The 22,918-nt window shown below is 37.7% G+C and overlaps 1 protein-coding gene across 45 annotated transcripts in view; it reads right to left on the reverse strand.

The window, feature by feature from the left end:
• The window catches only part of prdm12b (PR domain containing 12b), a 124,207-nt gene that overhangs the window by 76,115 nt on the left and 25,174 nt on the right, over positions 1-22,918 (reverse strand). For 6 of the 45 annotated variants that reach the window (XM_073950301.1, XM_073950265.1, XM_073950271.1 and 3 more), the window contains one exon: positions 1,562-1,691. The exons of 36 other annotated variants lie outside the window; for them this stretch is intronic. The gene's annotated coding sequence lies outside the window, so the exon portion shown is untranslated. Of the gene's footprint in view, positions 1-1,561; positions 1,692-2,790; positions 2,903-22,918 lie in introns of all 45 variants that reach the window. 3 more of the 45 variants (XM_073950306.1, XM_073950270.1, XM_073950266.1) reach the window with 1 other exon arrangement.

A 22,918-nucleotide genomic window follows, 5' to 3' on the forward strand; every position in this document is an offset into this window, starting at 1 on the left:
AGACTGTTGCCAATTAAGGAAAAGAAAAAACTGTGTCGAGTAGTAAAATTTCCCATTGCAATTGTAGGTAAAGCACAAAGACAACCTAATGAAATGTCCTCAATGAGAATTAAACAGACAGCACACGTCATTATTGAAGATTGTTCCCATCACCTAAATATTAAATTTCAGCCCTTGCCATCAAAAAGCCGTTTTAGGCAACTTCAAGTAAAGAAAAATGTGTATCAAATGTCCTTCGTGCCGACTGCCATTAGAATTTGAAAAACTGGCCTCTAAGCATGTATAGGGTTTTAAATTGAGTTTTTGTGATATATGTGTTGACACTGAATGTGTTTGTGTAGCCTGTTTTTTCTGTGATGTGTGTGTTGTGAACGCTGATGTGGTTGTGTGGTGAAGCCAAAGATTTACGGGAGGCTGTGGTTTGAATGAATGAGAAACGGTTCTTTCTGTAAAACTTTGCATCTTGTTCTGATCATTATCAGGAATCTGTAAACATTCTGCAGCAGAGGGTGATTCCGGTAGACAGTAATCCTCCACAACTGACTACAAACTGGCATTCAAATCCTCCATTTTGGTAGCAACGCCCATCTTCCAACAATCTAATCACTTCCCAATAAACGAAATCAACCACCACCTTACTTTTTTCTAATTTTAGAAACCATTTCAACAATGTACATCATGACAACGTGAAAAAAGATAAACTTTACTTTCATGCTAACTTTAAAGCCTTTTATAACAGCAGCCGGTATATATGATGGATTTGAATCCAGAAAGGTCAAAATGAAGATCATTACTGACTGAAGATTCACCTGTAGTAAAAAACCAATAGACTTTTAAATATGGAATTTGAATGTTGTGACAATTAGTGATTACAGATTGTGGGTATATATATATATATATATATATATATATATATATATATATATATATAAATATATATATATATATATATATATATATATATATATATATATTTATATAAATATATATATATATATATATATATATATATATATATATATATATATATATATATATATATATATATATATATATATATATAAATATATATATATATATATATATATATAAATATATATATATATATAAATATATATATATATATATATATATATATATATATATATATATATATATATATATATATATATATATATATATATATATATATATATATATATATATATATATATTTATTTATTTATTTTTTTTAGGGTGTGACAGACCTGAAAATGTCCTGGTTTCCTGAGTTTCCAAAGTAATGCAAATTGTCAGTTTCACAGCACAGCTGTGTCTATTGTCTAACAAATGGTCAAGCCGGTCAACTGATCGGACGGGTTCTGTCTCCAGAACAACATTAAAATACAAAAACATTAAAATATATCGTGAATGGGTACCTATATACTGATGAGATCAGGGCAGGAAAGGTATTTTACCCTGCCAACAACAACACTTTATTTGCATGCTTTGTTTTAGACTGTCCCCATCTAAATGTATCAATGTCTGTAAAACTGTATTTAAACTGAGTGGTCTGCTGTACCAGTAGAAAGTTCTTTCGATGACGCCACATCGTCGCTGATTTCTTCTTATTAAAGGATTTTGCTTTGAAGATACCCGAAAGTTCTTCCTGGTTTTTTGGCTCATCTGAGAATTTCCCAACAGTTTTTGTGCTATTAGACAGAGAAATTCACAACAAGATATTGAAATCAACATGTAAGCTAATACATTCTAAATTCACAAAGATGAATTTAAGCAAGAGATAAATCTAAACAAGATAAATTGAAAACAGTGCTTTCATTTAAAAATGCTCCGTATTCACACTGTCATTTTCAATCGCTTCCCAAAAAGCTGGTCATCCATGCTGAATGACTGAAAAACACGTTCATCCCTGTACTGTGTATGGGTTAAGGCATTTATTTACTTTCTGACTCTTTAAAATGTAATGTAATGTAAGCAAAAGCACCAAGTTTTTACTGTGAGGAGTTGTTGCTTCAACTAACACAGGAGTATAAAAGTTCAAATGAAAGAGAGAATATAAACTGGGAGACATGCCAAAACAACAGCTCTGAAGAGTAAACACTGTGTGTGCTTTGAAGAACTGGAATCCCGAGCACACAAACTGACACTTATCCTAAACATAGCTGTCAAAATGGAGACCATCCAATTGAGTAGGTCACATGACTAAAAATGCATCTTCATTTTTAAAAGCAGAAAGTTTTCAATCCACACAGGGACACAAACAGACTGTCAAAATGTGTCCACTTTGGAGAGCAATATGTTTTGGGTGCCTAATAGCACCATCTCAATGTGAACAGAAGGCCAAAATGAGAGAAGAGCATGCATTTTGAAGGAAAAGAAATTAGTGTGGACATACTCTAAAACTAACAATTTAAAAACAAACAATAATAAAAACATTCCGCACAGTTTATTGTAATATAACTGCCAATCGCTAATTGCCATTGGTAGGTAATTTAGTATAGTAGTTGTTTCCCCTCTGTTGGTCAGCACCAAAGTGGCAGACAGGTAAGGCATTCTCCAGTGAACATTCTTATTTGTGTCCAACTGTATTCACACCGGTTTTGTGATTGACAGCCTACACACATGCAGCAAAACATTAGATTCATTCGTGCTGAGGAGCCACGTTGATGCACAACCCACATAAAGAAAATAATTACAGGTTTCAAACGGAGATGGGGATAGAGAGGCAACATTTATACAGACTGCAGCTTTAAAGAGATAGTTCACCCCAAAAAATGAAATTATCCTCACCATATATTCAAGTGGAATGTATTTATCCGAACACAAAGCAGGATATTCTGAAGAATGTTGGAAACCAGCAGCCATTGGCATCCATAGTAGGAAGAAAGTTGGAAGACAATAGCTTGTGTACAACAAAAGAAAGAAACTCAAAAAGGTTTGGAACGAGTAGAGCAGGGGTGGCCAACTCTGCTCCTGGAGAGCGACCTTCCTGCAGAATTCAGTAGCAACCCATATCAAACACACCTGAACCGATTAATTAAGGCCTGAACACCACTTGATAATTACAGGCAGGTGTGTTTGATATGGGTTGCAACTGAAATCTGCAGGAAGGTGGGTCTCCTGGAACAGGGCTGGCCACCCCTCAAGTAGAGGATGAGTAAATAATGGCAGAATTTTCATTTTTGAATTACAAATATGTACATAGATGTTACGTAAATATATTATCTATTATGTTATATATTTTACCACACACACACACACACACACACACACGTTTATTTTTGTGAAAAGTGGGGACATTACATAGGTTTCCATTCATTTTATACTGTCCAAACCGTATATTATATTGCCCTCACCTCACCTCACCCCACCCTACACCTAAACCCATCTATCACAGGAGACTGTGAGCAGCTTTACTCTCTGATTAAACTCATCCTGTAGGATTTATAAGCATTTTGAGAAATGAGGACGTCACCAATGTCCTCATATTTCACCTCTTTTTTGTAATACCTGTGTCATACCCATGTCATTATACAGATTTGTGTCCTGATATGTCACAAAAACACGTACACACACACACACACACACACACACACACATATATATATATATATATATATATATATATATATATATATATATATATATATATATATATATATATATGTGATATGGTTGAAAAAATTCAGTGAATTTTGTACTATTTCGATAAATTATTGACTATTATGAGATTTTATATACAGTACGTGATATCCAATTGTAATTTGCATATGTTGTCATATGTCATGCTATATATCAGCTTTCTATATTGGGACGTGCAGTGAGAAAAACATTACAGTAAACCTACATTATGATGGTATGAAGAAAAGTAGTTCAGTGTATCCACTGTCTGTACTGTTCCCTCTACACTTCTGTATAAATCATAATAAAACCTGTATCCTATATTTATTGATTGTTAAAGACTGTTTATTGAAACAATGTGCATTTTGTGTGCTGGTAATCTGAAGTTGTGTTCCTGTAGTATTTGTATGATAACACGATTATGTGAACCAATAGTCCTGCAAATGCAAGACTTCTTTAAGGAAATGAAAGCAGCATGCAGAGTTTTGAACACTGGAGAGTCTTTGTTAGAAGTAGTGAGTTTTGTGTCAAGAGTTTTAAAATATTGACATCTGGGTTCTGTAAAAACTGAAAACAAAACTGTAAAAAGTCAGTAGACTTATTGACTTAACTTTATTTCTTCTTTAAAGATTTATTTTTAGCCTTTTTGCCTTTATTAGATAGGACAGTATTTAGACAGGAAGCGAAGTTAGAGAGAGAGGGTAGGGAAATGTCCTCAAGCTGGGATTCGAACTCGGTACACCCTGACGTACTACTGCACCATATGTCGACACGCTAACCACAAGGCTATTGCGCCGACTGACTTAACTTTATAATTATGCACATAGTTTGTTTAACAATTATAAGGCAACGAGTTTTACTGTCTTTTTCAAGTATAGTCAACTAATGGCTTTTTACAGTTAAGTAACCATTTAAGTAACACACAGACTGTCCACTGTGAATATTGCCAACAGTTGGTGCTTCAGACAGGGTCAAAGTGTGTGTGAGCAATGCGTTTGAAGCTAAAATACTGCTAAGTGCCGTGTTTGGTTTTAAAGGAGGTGGGATCTTGGTGTAAGTGCTTTGTGTGTGTGTGTGTGCTACTGGGTGTATTGTGTTGAGTGTAAAAGGTCTGTGTACGATGACTCAGTGGAGTGGGGAGCAATTCACTGCTCCACACCTCCCCAAAAATGATATCCTCCATTGTGTCATACGAACAACTGAAACCAGGAAGGACACAAACAAGTTCTGCACCACATCGTTCCAAATGGAGGGTCTGCAAACTGCTCCACTCTCAAGGCCCTGGGGACCACGAATGAGAACTGAGACCATCATTAGATGAGAGAGATAAACGACAGGCATGGAAAAGAGATGCCTGAGGGTTCACCTTGAGGTGTGTGTTTAAAAGTCCAAGACAACAATGTGTGACTGGAGTCATAAACCCATAAATCAGGGGCTGAGCCTGCACACCAGAATTAATCAGCAGGCTCGTCAATCAGTCAATCAATTAGTAAGGTCTTGATGGTCGAGAGATAAATCAAAGCAAAGAGGGCAACGTCAATCATCTCAACACCCTGGCCAACCACATATTTGTAGCCACCCAGGGAAGGTTCCTTTGAGATGTGCTGTTATGGGTTGATACACTATGTGCCTTGGTCATATGAATTAGATTGGCATTAAATGAAAACGTGATTCTCTAAATGAAAAAAGCATTTTTTGCAGTGTCTCGCACTTGCAATGTATTTTTAGGGCGTACTCACACTATGCTATCCGAACCGTGCTCAGGCCCGTTTCCCAGATTGTTTGAGAAGTGTGAGTGCGCGGAATCGGGCTCAGGCATGGTTCACTTGGGCTTTGGCGCAGTTGCGCTTGTGTGTGAGTGCAAAACGCGCCTACGCCCGAAACTGAAAGCAAGATGTGACTTTTACGGGACTGTTTCATATGGATTTATTAATCATTCTTAGGCCGTACTCACACTAGGTACAGTTGCCTTGAATCGGGCCAAAGCACGCTTGTCCCCCCTCCCGTCTCCCCCGACGGCCCGCACTCACACCACAATCGGGCCTCAGCACGCTTACGTCATCGCTACTGCGCTGTTCAGTGAGAAGCGCTCTCGCTCAGCACAAGAGGAGATTTCTCTAGTTATATCGTTTTAGTCGTTTGATATGCAGTGACATGCAGTCAAATATTTTGCCAAACAGTACTTAGGGATGCGGTGACACGCAGTCAGATATTTCGCCGAACCCTTTTGGAGCTCATAAACAATCGTAAAGTCCTCGTGCTGCAGGAATGAGGAGGTCTGCTGAAGGTGCGCAGCTGTCGTGCAGTGAGGGGTTTGTGTCTTTAATAAACTACGGCAGTTTGCATTCACTGAACAGTAAGAATGATTAATAAATCTATATGAAACAGCCCCTTAAAAGTCACGTCTCGCTTTCAGTTTTGGGCTTTGGCACGTTTTGCACTCACACTACAAACGTACCGCGCCAAAGCCCAAGTGAACCGCGCTCAGGCCCACCTCTTCCAACCGGGCCAGGGCCGGCCAAGTGAACCATGCTTGAGCCTGATTCAGCGCACTCACACTTCTCAAACGATCCAGAAAAAGGGCCTGGGCACGGTACGGATGGCATAGTGTGAGTAGGCCCTTAGTGTCCAATGAACGCAAACTGTCGTAGTTTATTAGGAGGACACGCAGACACCTCACTGCACCACAGCTGCGCACCTTCAGCAGACCTCTTAATTCCTGCAGCACGAGGACTTTATGATTGTTTATGAGCGCAAAAAGTGGCGGATCTGTTCGGCGAAATATTTGAATGTGTCTTTGCATTTCAAATGACTAAAGCGATATAACTAAAGAAATCTCCACTGTGCTGAGCGAGATCGCTTACTGAACAGCGCATCATCAATGTCACGTACGGGTGCCCAGGCATGACTGTAATGTGAGACAGGAGGGGGGACAAGCGTTCTTTGGCACGGTTTAAGTCAACTGTACATAGTGTGAGTACGCCCTTAGAGATGCAGTAGGTAATCTGCCAAAATGCTAACCTCTTAGCATATTATCTTTAGACGGCAGGGAGGGACTGTGATTCAAAGCCACACCTCCTAAAATCAAGAACGCGCACACCGCGTCACAACAGCAGACAACCCACTAATTCATGTTATTCGCCAGTTAGAAATGTAACAGTTAATTAGTGTTTGGTGGGCGGCTTGCAAGAATTACATTTATTGCTTAGCCACACTTACATGCTATTTCAGAGCGAATATTCAGAGTAGCATGGTAAACAGAATAGGGAGGCTGCCATTGTTCAAAAATGAACCAATGTGAATATAAAAGCAACTTCAGCTCAATAAAGCAGGTTAGGCAGAATAGCGCTATTTACTGATGTTTTGTTGTTAAACTAAATATAAATCTACATTATCAATGCTGTAAAAGGACCTTAGGAAACTGAAAATAGTCACATCAATCTTTTGCCGGGAGATTTCAGTGGCTGAACAACACTTCTGTGCATATAAGCCATTCATAACAGAACACAATCTAACATAGCCTGACTAAAATAGTTTTAAAACAGAACATTACCTGTCTAACAGTAATACTTCAGCCATGGTGTTGCCCTTGCTCCAGTGTGCAAAAGTAACTCCAATATTGATTCAGGATTTTCAAAAGTTTCAATGCAGCATTTGATTTCACCGCGTCTGTTATTGTCTCGTGAATGCGCGGCGCTCATGCAGACGGGCTCGTGCGAATGGCGGATCTGCGTGAACGGAGATGCGCAGAAGTCCGAATCTACATTTGTTGGCAGACAGTTTCAGCTACTTACTGGAATTATGGGAGATGTCGGCCCGATAATATTTAATTGGATCAACATTTTTTAGTTTTATGCCTTACCCAGAATATAAAAATACATATAAGCACATTTAGACCATTTACTGTAATCAGTACTATTGGAATGTGAAGAGACTTTCAACCAGCACAACAAAACATGTTTCTGAAGACAATCACCTACTGCACCTTTAAGTTTCATGCATTTGATTTTTTTACTGCGTACGCACATTTTCAGCTTTGTCTGTACGCAATGTTTTAGTATTAATTCAACACAAGACTTTGTACATGAGGCGCCAAATCTGTATCAGATCAAATATGAAAGTGTTACAAATCAGAATTGAAAAGATCAGATTCCATGGGGTTTGGAATCAGATTTGAGTCACTTGTGGGCAAAAACAAATCAGATATGGGCCACATTTCCCTCTATAGATTGACGGTTGTAACAGGCAAAAAAAAAAAATCGAGCAATCTGAATGGGGCTTTAATGTAGCTTTACTATTGTAACCACAGGGGATGACACAAACAACTGAGGTAAGATCCACATGCAGGTTTATTCGACGTCAGGCTAGCAATGGTCAATACAGGTGCAAACAGGTATATGGAGACAGTCCAGAATCGTAATCAGTAACAGGCGAGAGGTCAAAAGGCAGGAGGCAGGCAGGGAGAACAAGAATACAAGGCTAGGTAAAACAAAGGGAAACAAGACAAGGGATAACGCGTTGTAATGTCATCTACTTATAAACAAGACTCGGCCAACTGAATGAGTGAGTGTGTAGCTTAAATATTGTGTGCAATCAGTCTCTGACAATCCTCAGGTGGTGTGAGTGTAATCAGATGAGGAAGGATGTTTGTCTGGGCGAAGTGCATGTATGAATATGTAGTCCAGAAATGGCGGAATTGTAGTCCATAAGTTAGGTTGAGTGAGATCCAGCGATCTATTAGTGACGGGTCGTTCATGAACGATTCGTTCATTTTGAACGAATCTTCAAAATGACTCGGGAACTACGAGTCCTCTCAGGGATTGATTTGTTCACCCGCGCGTGCGCACATTTGTGTAGGTAGTATCTTTAATTTCAAGTCTTCAACACATTGGCAGAAGCCAATCATATGCATTTAGAGCCTGAAAAAGAATTGAAGCGTTCATCTCTCGAGTCCTCGGGTTTGAGTCATTCTCTCACGTGATGAACGAACGATCACGGCTCCAATCAGCTTAGACTGTGCATTGGTTAATATTATATGTGACTGTCAGTGTAACGTGAATGAACCCCTGACATTTCAAGACATGAAGAGGTGAGCTGAGCAAAGAGACAACAATACCTTCATAGACAAAAGAGCAGGTAAACATTGAATTTTTATTTTCTCCTTCTTATATTCTATTTATGACTTATTTGTCGTGTGATCAACCTTTTGGGCTAGTTGTAGATGTGTTTGGAAGCAATTCATAACGTTTTAATAATAATTTGGCAATTGAACCAAATGAACGAAATGACTCAAAAAAATATTCGTTCATCTTGATGAACGAGAATCAAAGATCCGAGTCAGTAAAATGATCCGAACTTCCCATCACTACGATCTATTGAGTTAGGATCGCTGGTGATTGTGACAACTATGTAGGCTTGTTACCTCTGACTTATCATGATGTTATACAGTAGCTCATCATCAATCTATGAAACAACAAGGATGATCATTCACATGCAATTTCAGCTTTTCGTTCCAACTGAACATCCAAGTAATGCATTATATGGGACAAACTTTAAAACAGTAAAACTAAATTGAAATCGAAAATAAAATGAAAGAGAGAACGGCAAATGAACCTGCAGCACTCAAAACAAATAGTGCAGTAAACACAATTAATATCAACACCAATTGGTTTCCACCAGCGAACTCTGAAACCCAAAGTTAGGGTTAAAAACACAATAGCTAGCTTTATTCATTCATTTTCTTGTCAGCTTGTCAGCTTCTTGTCCCTTTATTAATCCGGGGTCGCCCCAGCGGAATGAACCGCCAACTTATCCAGCAAATTTTTATGCAGCGGATGCCCTTTCAGCCGCAACCCATCTCTGGGAAACATCCACACACACATTCACACCCACTCATACACAACGGACAATTTAGCCTACCCAATTCACCTGTACCGCATGTCTTTGGACTGTGGGGGAAACTGGAGCACCCGGAGGAAACCCACGCGAAGGCAGGGAGAACATGCAAACTCCACACAGAAACACCAACTGAGCCGAGGTTTGAACCAGCGACCTTCTTGCTGTGAGGCGACAGCACTACCTACTGCGCCACTGCCTCGCCACAATAGCTAGCTTCCTATTGGTAATTACATCTTTATGGTGCCATTCAGTTCATAAATACAATCATTACGATGTGGCATGTGTGATTACATAAGGCTTTCAATGAACATAAACCGGACCGTATAAAGTTGCACATGCAGTCCGACATTTTCTCTCCCTCCCCGTAGCTAAGAAAGAGCAGCATGGGCTTGGAAATGAACGCTTAAAGGCAGTTATAAAGAGAGAGGGGCGAGTAAGGTAAGTGTACCTCATTTAATTGCTCTCTTGGTGGCTCGACTCACTGGGAAAGGACTCTTTTCAGCCTCTTGTGTGACTGCGCAGCGGGGGCTCCGTAATGGAACAGGTAGAAAAGGCGTTTATCAAATTTGCTTTTATTAGGAGGAGAATTTTAATAGACTGAGAAAAGGTAGACCTGCTGTGGAGAAAGCCGCCACTCTCGCAGGCCTATCTTGGTAAATTAGAGCCTGCCAATGTCCACCGGGGCTTAGCAGCTGACAGTCATCGGCACAATGGTGAAGAAGTCGGATGAAGACCTCTCGACACCGCCGGGGTGATTTTCAATCCGTTAGGTGCTGCAAATAAACCAACACTTGACTGACACGATCAATGGAAGGATGGATTGTCTGTCACGCAGATGTTAGACGGCCGGATTCAAAGAGTGACACAGCAGATGACAACAGCCGCCACGGCTCTATTCTTCCAGGCCATCATACACATGAAAACAAGGTGACAAATATGACACCCTCTCCCCCTGAGCCTCTCCAGTCAGAGTTTGCCACCTTCGCACTCAATAGACTACTTGTCACCGCAGTTCCCCGCTAGTTATGTATTTACCACATTTATATGAAAAGGAAGGAGCAGAAAATAACCTGATGCAGAGAAAAGAGAGCGCCGGTAATCTTTCGAGCAATCAGCGGAAAAGTGCGCTTCGCATTTTTCAATTTCTACCTGCCACTCGCAACTCAGGCTGCAGCGGATACGCTTGGCAATTTGCCAATCAGTGTGTTGTGTTGCACAGGGGGAGTCTGTCACGCTTCTCTGAGTCACACACACACACGGCCAAACAACCATGTCTCATCGCACACACACAGTCTTCGTTAGAAGTTATGCATCACTGACCAGTAGATAAAACAGATATGTCTGGTAAAAAAAAATAGTGATGCATCTTGATTTAAGTTGATATGATGCAATATTCAACATTTTTGACCTGATTGAGATGATAATTAAAAAGGGGCAGGCATGCATCCGCTGGAGTGCAGATATACACTTGCTTGCGATCATGTTTATTCACAGAAGTGCACGCGTCTGAGATTCAGCCTCCTAATTGGCCCTCCTCCTGAGAGTTACAGGATCGGCTAATAAGGAAGATTGGGGCTCTGCTAAAGAGAAGCACTGGATAAGAAACTGATCAAGTCAGATGTTTCTATTAATCTAATAGCTTAGATTCTTAAACGTGTTAGTTTACCAAAATTTGCAAATTCTGTCATAATTTACTCACTCTTGTGTCATTGCAAACTCTTAAGAAATAAGGTCACCTACAAAACACTAATATATTTTAATTTTAAATATTAGCTCTTTTAAATCAAAGAGTTTTGTCCCTCCATTCACTAAAAACTGTATTTTCTTTATGAATATTTTGATATTACAAGCAATAATTAAAAACAAGATAAAATGTGAATCAAGTAGTTTATTGCGAGTCTTCTGAAGAAACTCAATATTATTTTAATTTGTACACTTCAATTTAGCCATTTATTTCAAGCAAAATTTAAAATTTTGTTCTAAACCTGTCTGACTTTTCCCAATTTTAGTCAAAATGTCTGGGTTAAGGCGATGCAGTGGGTAGCACGTTCGCCTCACAGCAAGAAGGTCGCTGGGTCGCTGGTTCGATCCTCGGCTCAGTTGGCGTTTCTGTGTGGAGTTTGCATGTTCTCCCTGCGTTCGCGTGGGTTCCCCCCGGGTGCTCCGGTTTCCCCCACAGTCAAAGACATGCGGTACAGTTGAATTGGGTAGGCTTAATTGTCTGTAGTGTGTGTGTGTGTGTGTGTATGTTTCCAAGAGATGGGTTGCGGCTGGAAGGGCATCCGCTGCATAAAAACTTGCCGGATAAGTTGGCGGTTCATTCTGCTGTGGCGACCCCGGATTAATAAAGGGATTAAGCCGACAAGAAAATGAATGAATGAATGAATGAAAGTCTTTGTTAATTAAACAGAAGTGTGCTTAATGGAACTGAAAGTAAAAGTATTATCTTTATTGATAAATAATTATAGCATACATTCACAAAACTAGACTGTAGATAATATAATATTAATGAAATAAAGTACACTCTGTAGTAATGTCAAATTAAAAGCAATGCTTTTAATCACTGCTTTGATGATCTTTAAAGTACACTGATTTTGATGCGTTGCTGTACAGCAAACTTTGACACGTGCAAAGTACCTGATTGCATTTTTAGATGTATTAAACATTATAAAGTTAATACATATCAAATGTGCATCATTTACAAGTTCACATCAATTAAATAAGCATGACTTTTTTACCCACTTAAAGCGATGGCAAATCCGGTCAATTTACAAATATTTAATTACGAAAAACTGTAATATGAAGTAAATAATTTATTAATTCTAATCAGCCAATCACGTGGCAGCAACTCAATGCATTTAGGCATGTAGACATGGTCAAGAGGATCTGCTGCAGTTCAAACAGAGCATCAGAATGAAGAAGAAAGGTGATTTAAGTGACTTTGAACATGGCATATTTGTTGTTGCCAGACGAGCTGGTCTGACTATTTTAGAAACTGATGATCTGGGATTTTCACGCACAACCATCTCTAGCGTTTACAGAGAATGGTTTGAAAAAGAGAAAATATCCAGTGAGCGGCAGTTCTGTGAATGAAAAGAGAATGAGGAGAATGACCAGACTAGTTTAAACTGATAGAAAGGCAACAGTAACTCAAATAACCACTTGTTACAACCGAGGTATGCAGAAGAGCATCTAAATGCACAACACGTCCAACCTTAAGGCGGATGGGCTACAGCAGCAGAAGTCCTGTCAGCTAAGAACAGGAAACTGAGGCTACAATTGGCACAGGCTCACCAAAATTGGACAATAGAATATTGGAAAAACGTTGCCTGCTCTAATGAGTCTTTTTTTCTGCTAAGACATTTAAATGGTAGGGTCAGAATTTGGCATCAACAACATGAAAGCATAAATCTATCCTGTCTTGTATGAAAGGTTCAGGCTGCTGTTGGTGGTGTAATGGTGTGGGGGATATTTTCTTGGCACACTTAGGGCTCATGAAGTACCTATTGAGCATTGTGTCAGTGCCACAGCCTACCTGAGTATTGTTGCTGACCATGTCCATTCCTTTATGACCACAGTGTACCAGTCATCTGATGGCTACTTCCAGCAAGATAACGCACCATGTCATAAAGCACGAATCATATTAGACTGGTTTCTTGAACATGGCAATGAGTTCACTGTACTCAAATGGCCTCCAGTTACCAGGTCTGAATCCAATAGAGCACCTTTGGGATGTGGTGGAACAGCAGATTCGCATCATGGATGTCCAGCCGACAAATCTGCAGCAACTGTGTGATGCTATCATGTCAATATGGACCAAAATCTGAGGAATATTTCCAGTACCTTGTTAAGGATTAAGGCAGGTCTGAAGGCAAACAGGCGTCCAACCCAGCACTAGTAAGGTTTACCTAATAAAGTAAATGATTACTGATTTCCAACTTTGTTTTGTCTTCAACAAGCGAAAGAAATGAAAAAGGTTTGTGACAAGTGAGTAAATGATGACAGAATTTCCAGTTTTGGGTGAACTTTCCCTTTAAGAGGGTCAATCATTCTTATTTAATTAATGTGAACTTAATCTTATCATCTAATAATTTTAAGGTTGCAATATTTTATAGGAATTGAATTTATAATACAATATATTCTCATTACACACAGGTAAATATTTCAGCAATAAGTGTTATTTTTTTTACCTTACAAAATAGTCCATCAATAACTTTCATAATCCCCAGAAGAAGCTGCAGAACTTAAAAAGACATACTGGAGAAGAAAGAAAGTCAGAATGACATGAAAGTGAGTAAATACTGATTTATTACATTTTTTACTTTAGAGTGAACTATCTTATATACTCAATATAAAAGATATGACCACTTTAATGACGTTATATATTACTTCAGGTGTTCATAAAGCAGCCTATGAAGGCTCTTCACCTTATGACACGCTGCTTCCGCACCCATTGATGTTGCTTTCATTTTTGCATTTTGCTCTATTTGTATTTGAATGTAAATCGTTTTTCATTTCTTCCTGCCACATTACCACATAATGCCGTCAGACCTGTGCATTCTAATGAATAAGCCATATATAAAGTATTTTTTTTCTATCAGTCTACCCAAGGTCACCAACTCCGCCATTCAGACTCCTCCACCAGACGTGGTATGGTGTTGGACTGTATAAGGCGTATTGTACTGCTGAATAAAGCAAATAAATGTATTAGATATTGTATAGAGTCTAGCAGAGACACAGAAACCTACTCACCCTTTCCCACAGACTTGATGTTTGTGAAGCGAGTGCTCCCTTTTGCCACCATAATTAATCGCTCTCATTAAAATGACAATTCTTTCAAATTGCCGTCGCTTCATTTGTTAGGCACACATATGGGCCTGAAAGGAGAGACGTTTCTAAGGCCAATTCATTGAGCGGGTTGTGCAAGGAGGAGTGGTGAAAAGAAAAAAAAAACATCGTAATTAATGTTTTTTTTTTTTTTTGTTTGAGCGCCAAACAATTCTGTTACCTTGATGCGTTAATGCCTTTGTGCTTATCTAAATCCTGTTTCGCCGACGGCACATTGTACCTCTTGTCTTGTTTTGATTACACCACATGCAATATGCAAACCGCAGAGGCACGTTTTACTTTCCTTTATCAGAGAGACACTGGGACGATTATTTTGTGGACAAATGAAGGTAGAAATAATAAAGAGGTAGAATCTTTGCATTTGTTTCAAGGCGGACAAAACAGCGAGCGTCCGTATAATGCTCCACAGCTGATTCCTAAAATAAAGGCGGCCATATTAAGATGTTAATGTACTCACTGATGAAAAGCATACGCTCTCGTTAATGCGATTGTCATGCGGTTATCAATACAGGAACAATCAGTGAAGAGGCGTGATGTGTTTGTTTATGAATAGAAAGAAATGAATGTTGATATTTATTCGCACACATCTTGGGACCTTGTATGTATTACTTTAAATTAGAAGGGAAACAAAAATGTAATATATTGTATTTCATTCATTCATTTTTCTTCAGCTTAGTCTCTTATTTATCAGGGGTCACCACAGCGGAATGAACCGCTAACTATTCCGGCATGTTTTACGTAGCGGATGCCCTCCCAGCTGCAACCGAGTACTGGGAAACACCCATACACACTCATTCCCACACACAGGCATACACTACAGTTCATCCAATTCACCTATAGCGCATGTCTTTGGACTGTGGGGAGAACCAGAGCATCCGGAGAAAACCCATGCGAATACGGGGAGAACATGCAAACTCTAACACAAATGCCAACTGGAACATTTCAGGACTCGAACCAGCAACCTTCTTGCGGTGTATTTAACAGAAGAATGAAACTAAAAAAGGTTTGTGACAAGTAAAGAATAAGTAAATGATGACAGAATTATCAGTTTTGGGTGAACTACCCCTTTAAGTGTGTGTGTGTGTGGGGGGGGATTTAATTAATGTGAACTTGTTAAAATACCATTCTTATCTAATAAATTATATATATAATAACAAAATATTAATAAATTATATATATAATAACAACAATTTAATAAATGTTGCAATATTTAATATATAAATACAAAGGCGACAGTGCTAACCACTGAGCCACTGTGCTGCTCTATATTGTATTTATTACTTAATGTGTTTACTATATTAAATTAAAAAGTGAAATACAATATATGTCTTAGTGAAAAAGTCAAACGAAGGTGAACACCGTAAACTTTGGTTTCTGTTTATCTTGGTGCTGTGTTGGATTTTATGCTGACACCTATTTGTGTGGATGTATACAAGTGTTAACTTACTCTTCTTATTTTATATGTATATAATTGTCATAATCACCAGCAATCTAACCCTTATTGATTGCTAGGATTCATTCACTTTGACTACAACTCCCAGCATGCGCATCGCACACACCAGTTCCTGTTCCATGTTGATTACACACACACACTGCCAGAAGACCGTTATGAATTGACTACACGGTCTTTAAAAACAGCAGACACACTCATCAGGGCTGAGTCTTGTGTATCTGTTTTAGTCAGCATTACGACACTTTTCCCTTGCCTAGCCATGTTTGACCCTTGCTTTGTTCCGTTGTTTACGTAGTTTGCTGCCTGGACCGATCTCTTTGCCTGTGACCCGACTACTCTCTTTTGCTTTACCTGTTGTATCCGATTGCTCCTGTGTTTGACCTTTGCCTGCCTGACCATTCTCAGCGGAATAAATACTGCATTTACATCCTCATGTCATCCAGTGTTTTAAAATGACGTATCTGCGAACTTCATTATTTAGTCATAATAACTTGCCCTCATAATCTTTAATCAAACACCACAACCTTCCTTTCCCACTTGAAACAACTTTTCTTCACTTCTGTTCACATGGAATGCCTTTAGGGCGGAGCTATCAGTACTTTAGGGCGGGGCTATCAGTCTGTCTCTTGTTTCTGTCCTGCTTTCATCCATTGATCTTTTTATATTTTGTTAGCAACACCCATCTTCCAATAATCCAATCAGATCCCAAAGGATGAAGTCATGCACCGCCCTATTTTTTTTCTCATTTAAGGACAGTTGTACGTACATCAGGATATGGAAAAAAGACAATGGCTGCATCCGAAACCGCCTACTACTCAGTAGGTACTGCATTTAAATGTAAACGTACTACTCAGCCGTTAGAAAAGTACATTCTACACAGTATGAATGTGAAAAGTGTGAATGGAATTCGGACGTACTACATCAGCCATTTTGTCATGGTCACGCGACCTACCTGCGTCATTTGCGTCGCTTCACTCCCATTCATGAACTCTCTCGCGGGGCATCATGGGATAGCGCAGCGTGCATGGGATGCACACTTCAGAATCTCGCCGGAAGTAGTAAGTCATCCGGGTACTTCTCGCATACTGATTTTCGAATTCGGACATACTACTCAGCTCGCATACTGATTTTAGCATACTATATAGAATGGAAGTATGCGGTTTCAGACGCAGCCAATCTTAGCATCTGTTTAATGTCAACATTAATGCCGTAAGTACTTACACTTAATCACACTCATTATCACATTGACCGTACTAATAAAAATGTTTTCTAGGCTGCTGATAAATCTCACCAACTTACATCAGAGCGCATAATATCAAACATATTTATCAAAAGCAGCAGATAGGATAAAAGTTTCTATTTAGGACCTAAATCATGAAGTTGGATGTGCTTCAAAACCAATAAATCTCTTTCCGTCCACCACTGAGCAATATGCCGTATTTGTACTTCTGATCTAACATTTTTACCTGCACTTACTGAGCTAAGTGCACTAAACATGCTCTTCATTCATGCGGCACGGCGGCGAGGATCAGCTCTCAGGGTCATAATGTGCAGCTTTGTCCAGCACACTTCACGTCCATTATCCACTTCATTACATGTCTCCTCTCATGCACAGTGCAGCCTTATGGCCTTTTAGAACAGCCTTAATAACCTCAGGGCCATAAAGCTAAAGCTGCAGGATAGGACGGCGCATCTAAACCTTGAGGCGCAGGGCTCTTGAGGTGACCTTTGACCTCACCCCAGGACCGGTCCTTCAATGCCGAGGAGCATCAGGCCACACAGGGGCTTTGTGGATGTCCAAACATGAAGGAAAAGGGGGCAAAGGGCTGGAGAAGGGGAGAGGGGTTATAGTTCTGCTTGCCCTTTGGATGTCATTATTGGCAATATGTTATTCAGTGCTGCTAGAATAAAACATTCAGGATGTTAACAGGTCGTATCTAGCGCATAACGGACCATATCAACATGTGGCCCATTGCAGTGGTTGCATCTTTCTGATTTGAAAGTGCAAATTGGCATACTACTTTGTTAAAATTAAGAAATGACTCAAGCCAACTGTACAATGAAATCTCACAGGAGATGGATCATGTGACCTCTAATGTTTTACTTCCACTGAATTCCAACTGATTATGCTTTTACCATTCTTATTTAATGTAATCAAACAAAAAAAATCTAAATTCATTAGCTGCTCTTCACTAAATTACCATATTGTCTTTAATCAGAATGTTTATTTAAGTTATACATGAAGAAAATTAGATTTTTTGATTTAATTCTTGTTTATTATGCTATTCATTTTATAAGGCTAAAATGTATGGAGTCAGATCAGTTTCAAAAATAATACAACAATTTATACAAATGAACTTGGTTAAGCTGTCAGGTGGACAAATGTACAATTTTATGTAGATGACACTATTATTTACACTATGGCTTTATCCATAAAAGTGTCAATAGCCTCTTTACAAAATGCTTTTAATTCATTCCAAATGTCTCCCAATTATTTAAAATAAGAATTGAATGCAAAAACAATAAAAATTAAAAATAAATACATCCAAGATCTTTACAAACAGTGCACGTTTTAATAGTTTATATTAACATTGATTATGGTTTATATTATTTTTGTGTGTACGTGTTGTGATATGTATTTTCTGTAACTCTGTCCGATGCTGCCTATCTTGACCAGGACTCCCTGGTAGAAGAGATATTGTATCTCAATGGGACATTTCTGATTAAATAATTAAATAAAATAATTAAATAAATAAATAATCTTCATGGTTTAAAAATACACAAATGAAGTTTGTAAACTCAAAACAACAAAACTGAAATTCGTAAACTTTAACATGATTCAAAAATGCAATTTAAAAATACACAAATGAAATTCGGAAACTCAAAATATATTTTAAAGAAACACAAATCCAATTCGTAAACTCCAAACACGATTCAAAAACACACTAATAAATTTGTAAACTCAGAACACGATTTAAAAATACACAAATCCAATTGTAAACTCAAAACATGACTCAAAAATACACAAATCCAATTCGTAAACTCAAAATGTGACTCAAAAATACACAAATCCAATTTGTAAACTCGAAACACAATTCAAAAATATACAAGTCCAATTTGAAAACTCCAAACACGAACCAAAAATACACAAATCCAATTCATAAATTCAAAACGTGACTCAAAAATACACAAATCCAATTTGTAAACTCAAAACGCGACTCAAAAATACAGGAGCAGAATTCGTAAACTCCAAACACGATTCAAAAATACACAAATCCAATTCGTAAACTTAAAAAAACGATTCAAAAATACACAAATCCAATTTGTAAACTCAAAACTTGACTCAAAAATACACAAATCCAATTCGTAAACTCACAACGTGACTCAAAAATACACAAATCCAATTCGTAAACTCAAAACGTGACTCAAAAATACACAAATCCAATTTGTAAACTGCAAACACGATTCAAAAATGCACAAGTAGAATTCGTAAACTCCAAACACGAATCAAAAGTACTCAAATCCAATTTGTAAACTCAAAACGTGACTCAAAAATACACAAATCCAATTCGTAAACTCAAAACACGATTCAAAAATACAGAAGTCTAATTCGTAAACTCCAAACACGATTCAAAAATACACAAATCCAATTCGTAAACTTAAAAAACGATTAAAACAATACACAAATCCAAGTCATAAACTCAAAACACGATTCAAAAATACACAAACCAATTTGAATATTTTAAAAAATTATCTAAAACTGCACAAAATCCATTTAACAATTTCCAAACACAATCCAAAAATACACAAATCCAACTCGTAAACTCAAAACACGATTCAAAACTGCACGAACACAATTTGTAAACTCAAAATACAATTTGTGATATACACAAATCCATTTCGCAAAGCTAAAACACAATTTGTAATGATTCAAAAAGACAGATATCCAATTCGTAAATTCAAAACCCAACTCAACACAAATCCAAATCCACCTTATTTGGTGAAAATATATCTAAATATATCTATATCAAGATATCTATAATTTTTACTAGTGAATTCACAAATTGTGTGTTGTATTTAAGAATTGTGTACAAATTGGAATGTTGTAAATGTGTAAATTTTGCTGCCCATGTATGAATTTTTATTTTTTAAATGTATTATTATTAAGACTGATCTGGCTCCATAGAACTGTACAGTGTACCCCTTCAAAATCAAGACGTAATGCAAGTGAAAAATTTACCAGATATTAGACATTGCCAGATAGTGAGGAAGATGCGAGAGCTTGTGAGGTGTATGTGCTCCACAGGTGTGTTTCTGAAAAAAAAAATAGGTGCTCCTAATCTGAGCTGATTATCTGTTGCATCTCCTCTAATAGCACCTCGTCCGTCACATGCTCAGTCATCTGGGCTGCTTCTGACACAGAGACCCTGTCAGAAAAGGAGGGCCAGAGGAACTTGAGAGGGAAACTTAAACCAGTAATTAGGTTCAGCTCATCTGGGTAAGGGAAAGGGCCCCATTTATTTACTGTGTTAACCACAGAGCACCCAAAAACAGCAGTGAACAAGTCATGATGACACCTTCATCATGTAAGTGCCAATATACAGTTGAAGTCAGAATTATTAGCCCAAATAGTTTCAGATGTTTCCTAAATTATGTTTCACAGAGGAAGAAATTGTTCACAGTATTTCTAATATTATATTTTTTTCTGGAGAAAGTCTTAGAATGAAAGCAGTTTTTAGAAATGATGGGATGTGTTGAAAGAAATGCATTGAGTGTGTTAACTAGTGACATTATGAGTTAAGAAACGCAATCCAAATTTTTTTTCTGGGGCAGTTAAAGGGTTAAGTTAACTTAATGGTTCCGAATTGAAATGGGTTTAAACAGCAAAAATCAGTCCAAGGCACTCGAAAAGTGTCAAAAAAAAAAAAAAAATGTATACACATGGCTAATACTTAAAAAACCTACACTCTTGGGATACTCCCTAACCCAAAGAGCACCGACAAATTATTTGGGCTACCCCTCAGCCCTTTTTGTTTGATTTTGGATTTGGATGGGTTTACTTTCTTTTTTAAATAAAATAACTAATTGCTGTTTACTGTAAACTAAATCTTTACACATTGTTTCACTCATTTGTTTTTTCATCATTTATAGTATAAAGTATTGCATGATAACTTTTAACATTTAAATAAGTACAGGTCAGAATATTTATACTGTTTTATTTTTATATAAACATTTTTGTTATGCTAAATTGCGGCAGTATATTTGTCGAAGATTACATTTTTTTACACAACACATTTTTTTAAATAGTAAACAATAAATCAAAGTGTAAAGATTTAATATCCGCATGTTAGGTGTGACAAGGAAGCAGCTTCCGGATTCAAGCGCTATATCAAACTGTATGGGGAGACTCAACAAATGGTAATAATAAACGTTTACAAAGCTATGTAGGGCTTTTAAAAATCAAGACCCCAATAATATATATACATACATATATATTATATATATATATATATCCATGCCTAATATCTTATGGCCAGAAAGGAATTAATTATTTATAAATTGTTCAAATTTAGTCTGTGACGCAGCAAATTCAGAGACTGCATTGCAACTTCACGGCAAATCATAAATTTTTGATTTAGTTGCTAATTTGTATGCTAATCACCCAATGACGGTTGGGTTTAGGGGCGGAATTGGGTGTCACGCCTCCTTTTTAAAATTTTTAAAATTTTCGTATGACTGAACTCGTACAAATTCATAAGAATTAGCCACTAAACTGACAAAACGCAAAATACTTAAGTTTTCTCATAAGATCAGGCTGGAGACTGTTGTGTACCCTATGATTTTATATCAAATTCACTTTAATGTGTGATATGACTAAAAAGTGATTATAAACGGATATTTTCTCAATTCCAGTGAGTAGAGGCTTGACCTGGAAACAATAAATACACACCTCACAACTTAACAAGCGAATAAAGCAATTAGTTACTTTCTATAATTACCTTAACTATATGATTTATACCAAATCTTTACATTTTGATTTACTGTTTGCTATTTAAAAAAAATGTATTGTATAAAAGAAAGGTTTTATTGGTAACCTGTTTAAAATGTTAAAATCAATTTTAAATTTTATTGTATTTGATTGCGTTTTCTATTCTTTTTTGTTTGTTTTCATCTATTCGATTGTTTTGCTATGGATTAATGACCTTGAGTATCAAGACAGTGCACCTTTAAATAAAATGTATTATTATTAAGGGGCGACACGATGGCTCAGTGGTTAGCACTGTCACCTCACAGCAAGAAGGTTGCTGGTTCAAGTCCTGGCTGGGCCAGATGGCATTTCTGTGTGGAGTTTACATGTTCTCCCCGTGTTTGCATGGGTTTCCTCCGGTGCTCTGGTTTCCCCCACAGTCTAAAGACATGTGCTATAGGTGAATTGAATAAACTAAATCGGCCGTAGTATATGAGAGTGTATGGATGTTTCCCAGTACTGGTTGCAGCTGGAAGGGCATCTACTGTATAAAATATATGCTGGATAAGTTGGTGGTTCATTCCGCTGTGGCGACCTCTGAAGGGACTAAGCGGAAGGAAAATAAATGAATATTATTATCATTAATCAATTTTAATTAAATTTAGTTGTGCATATTATGCTTTCTATGTATACATAAAAATCTAAATATTATTTAGTTTGGAATCCAAAATGTTTCATATTCACTGGGCTTATGAGCAATTTATTGAACAAAATCAAAGACAACACTACTAATTGTCCTCGATATCTGCAGTAATACATGCACCGCGGCATATAAAAAGAGGCAGGCCGTAACCTGACAGCTTTGAGCTAAGTGTTGCATTTATATCGATTATGGCTAATCTAGTGTCCAAATCTAAATGATCTCATTCTGAACGATAATGAACAAAACATCATCTAATTGGGTTTAATTGCTATTAACGGGCAAATGCTTAATTGGCAGTTAGACGTAGCCTTTTATCTCAGAGTGGTCCTCCACTGAACAGCCCCCCCTTCACACACACACACACACACACACACACACACACACACACACACACACGTTCCTATATCCCATTGGGAACTCTCATAGA

Source organism: Danio rerio, chromosome 5 (genome assembly GCF_049306965.1).
Source record: "Danio rerio strain Tuebingen ecotype United States chromosome 5, GRCz12tu, whole genome shotgun sequence".
Classification (NCBI taxonomy): domain Eukaryota; kingdom Metazoa; phylum Chordata; class Actinopteri; order Cypriniformes; family Danionidae; genus Danio; species Danio rerio.